The following is a 3788-nucleotide window of genomic DNA, read 5'->3' on the forward strand; positions in this document are numbered from 1 at the left end:
CTTTTTTTTTTTTTTTTTAATTTTTTAAACGTTTATTTTTGAGAGAGACAGAGTGTGAGTGGGGGAGGGCCAGAGAGAGACAGAGAGACACAGAATCCGAAGCAGGCTCCAGGCTCCAAGGTGTCAGCCCAGAGCCCGATGTGCAGGGCTCAAACTCACAAACTGCAAGCTCATGACCTGTGCTGAAGTTGGATGCTTAACCGACTGAGCCACCCAGGTGCCCCAACATGTGTATTTCTGTTGTACTCCAGGGAGTTTTTGGAATTTTTGTCTGCCTTTGTAGAACATTCATGTATTAATTTTTTTATTGATGCTTTCTGTCATGCTAGGCTTTCTGTGAAGCAGACCCGAACCTTGCAGCTAGATGAAGATGTTCTATGTGTCAGTTTCTCTCCCAATCAGAAGCTCTTGGCTGTCTCTCTGCTAGACTGTACTGTGAAAATCTTCTACGTTGACACTTTAAAGGTACAGCAGTTACTCCTGGAAATAGTTTTTGTCTTTGACACTGATCTTGGTTGAATTGAGACTGCAAAGTGGCCTTAACTGTGCCCAGCAGTGGTAGGTTTCTGAAAACGTATATGTGTGTCCAAACTCTGCAGGTGCACTGGGAAGGCCAGAGTTTTTAAAGAGGCCTTCAGTTCATAAGTTTTGCCTAAAGCAAGTTCTGCTGCACAAGTTCAGAAAGTCCTGTTGTAGCCAGTAGCGGAAGAGCATCGCTGGGTCTCCCTGGCTGTGATTCCACACCTGGCTGCACATCGGGACCATTGGGTTGCATTTAAAACCATAGCTTTCTGGGCCCCGTGCCCAGAGTTGGGAGGACTGGGTCTGGCCCGGGAGCATTGTTGTGAAGCAAGTGCCCAAAGTCTTTTCAGCTGAGAGATGTAGAGAACGTCCCTGTGCTGTGTTGTGACCGAGGCCGTGGGCTGCTGGGGTGCACCCGGCTCTGCTGCGCTGTGGGGCTCCTGGCAGTGCTTCCGGGCTCCGCAGGCTGGACCCCGGTGGGCTGCCTTCGGTGGTCTCTCTGTTCTCGAAGTATAAATATGGAGCAGTCCAGAGCAGCATTTAAGATTGTATTTTAAGGTTATATATATATTTTTTAATTTTTTTATGTTTTATTTATTTCTGAGAGAGAGAGAGAGAGAGACAGCATGAGCAGGGGAGGGTTAGAGAGAGAGGGAGACACAGGATCTGAAACAGGCTCCAGGCTCTGAGTTAGCTGTCAGCACAGAGCCTGACACGAGGCTCAAACCCACGAACTGTGAGATCATGACCTGAGTTGAAGTCGGACACTTAACCAATTGAGCCACCCAGGTGCCCCTAAGGTTATATTTTTGATCCACGTGTAACAAACAATGCCTGTATTTTATAGACAGGTGTGAATTATTTATGTTCTTTTTTTCTTTAACATTTAGTTTTTTCTTTCCCTGTATGGACACAAACTGCCTGTCATATGCATGGACATCTCTCACGTAAGTAAAATTTAAACAGCATCTCAGAAACTAGTTGTCTTTTCTAAAGCACTTTCTTAGTTCTTGGCTTGCTGTCTTCACTTTAGAGTATTTTTTCATCCTGTTTATCTTTCACCCAAAAAGGCCATAAAATAGTGTATATTGTAGTCGTGCCTTAAATACGTGTATTACTTTAGTGCTTTCAGAATATGTTCACAAATGTCTGAATTAATCCTTATAACTAACCCCCTGTTATGGATTTTCCAGAGTACTTTGCTGTCTAAAATATTATAATTGGGAGACAAACGTAAAATATGACTTTAAAAAACGGATCCCCCCTTTGTTCTGAAGGATAGTGCTGGTGAGAAGGATGGAACTTGGCTTCGTATTTGGACATTTACCATATTTTGCACTATCTGTAAACTTTTACACTTACTTTATAAGAGACTTTTAGTCTCTTGACCAGAATCGTGTTTTTTGCAATGTCTGGTTATGGCTAAGAATGGCAATAATGTATTTAAAGACACTGTCTGGTCTGTGAAAGGAATCAGCCCCATGCTCTAGCTCTTTGTTATCCATATGGTAATAGTGGGTGGGTGTCACACAATCTTTCTGCTGTCCTTGTCATGTTGGCAACCATTTGAACAAGACCTTGAGATTGGAAAGATAGGAGAAACAGAGATCAGGAACGTGAGATAAAAGGTTGGGTTGCAAACATTCTAGTAGGTTCTTTCCCAGACTCTTCTTTCTTCCTCCCTTCCTCTTCCCCCAAATCCTAGGACAGAGATGAGACATTCTTCTTCCTGTCTGTTTAGCAGAGTAGGTAAATCTATAACTGACCTCAAGGCACCACCCTCTAGCGGTACAAAAGCCCTGGAGCCTCAGAGCTCTTGCTCTCACTCAGCAAGCTTTTAAAGGCAATCTTAGATAAAAGCAAAGAAATGGATGCTCTTGATAGAGAGATGAAAGTAATTGTTTGGTATTGATTTTACTATTTCTGGAAGAATTGGCTCAAATGTTCTGGTTAGTGTAGTCATAGGGCTTCTGACAGTCAAGCGGAGTAATGGTTTACGACTTCTCCTCCTTGTAGGACGGAGCTTTAATAGCAACTGGCTCGGCTGACAGGAATGTGAAGATCTGGGGTTTGGACTTCGGGGACTGCCACAAGTCTCTCTTTGCGCACGATGACAGGTAGGCGCAGTCTCTTCATGGACGTCCCTTTGAGTCACCTGTATCATTTCCCTTGAACATGTGTCCATTACTTTTGTGTTTTGAGACCATCATCAATTTAAAATTCCAAGATATGAATAATCAGGCATTCTAGAACTAGCTCTTCAAAAATATGTGCATGAGGGGCACCTGGGTGGCTCAGTGGGTTAAGTGTCCAACTTTGGCTCAGGTCATGATCTCACAGTTCATGAGGTAGAGCCCCGCCTCAGGCTCTTTGCTGACAGCTCAGAGCCTGGAGCCTGCTTCTGATTCTGTGTCTCCCTCTCTCTCTGCCCCTCCTCCACTGATGCTCTCTCTCAAAAATAAATAAATGTTTAAAAAAAAAAAAAAACTGTGGGCTGAGACTCTTCACTAATATGGGATTTGATGACATTTGCTCACTTCTCCCCTTTTCAGTGTGATGTACCTCCGGTTCGTACCCAAGTCCCACCTCTTCTTCACTGCGGGGAAGGACCGCAAGATTAAGCAGTGGGACGCGGACAAATTCGAGCACATACAGACCCTGGAGGTGAGCGCTTGCTGCCTGCTTCCTTAGTACTGCAGAGCTACTTCTGCGGTGAAGCATGGACCCCCCACTAATGCAGGGAGGGGCTCGGTCAACCAATAAGGTATTCCTTCTCAGGGTGTTTGCTTTTGTTTCTTCTCTCTCCAGGGGCACCACCAGGAAATCTGGTGCTTGGCCGTGAGCCCTAGCGGAGACTATGTTGTGTCATCTTCCCACGACAAATCTCTGAGGCTTTGGGAGAGGACAAGGGAGCCTCTCATTCTTGAGGAAGAAAGGGAGATGGTAAGGATTCAGGCTTGGTTACGGAGGTGTGGGTGGGTATCCAGCACGCTGTCCCAGCCGAAGTGGTCTGTCTAGTGTGGCCACCCCTCAGCCAATGCAAAGTCAGGGACCTCTGCGAGATGTTGCCAATGCCTCTGTCACCCAATTCAGCAGCTGCACAGAGACAGAGATGCCCTAGGGGACTGCATTGTGAAAGAAGGAGCCCCTCAGTCTCATTTCTCTCATTCAGAGACCATGCTTTTTCTTCCAGACTAATCTCTTTCTCTCTCTCTCTCTCTCTCTCTCTCTCTCTCTCTCTCTCTCTCTCTCTCTCTCTCTCTCTC

At 45.5% G+C, this 3788-nt stretch overlaps 1 protein-coding gene across 1 annotated transcript in view; it reads left to right on the top strand.

Annotated features, from left to right (window-relative positions):
* Positions 1-3788, top strand: part of WDR3 (WD repeat domain 3) — a 36371-nt gene that overhangs the window by 24441 nt on the left and 8142 nt on the right. The window lies entirely within an intron of this gene.

The sequence above is a fragment of the Crocuta crocuta genome, unplaced genomic scaffold (genome assembly GCF_008692635.1).
Source record: "Crocuta crocuta isolate KB4526 unplaced genomic scaffold, BGI_CrCroc_1.0 scaffold180, whole genome shotgun sequence".
Taxonomy (NCBI): Eukaryota; Metazoa; Chordata; class Mammalia; order Carnivora; family Hyaenidae; genus Crocuta; species Crocuta crocuta.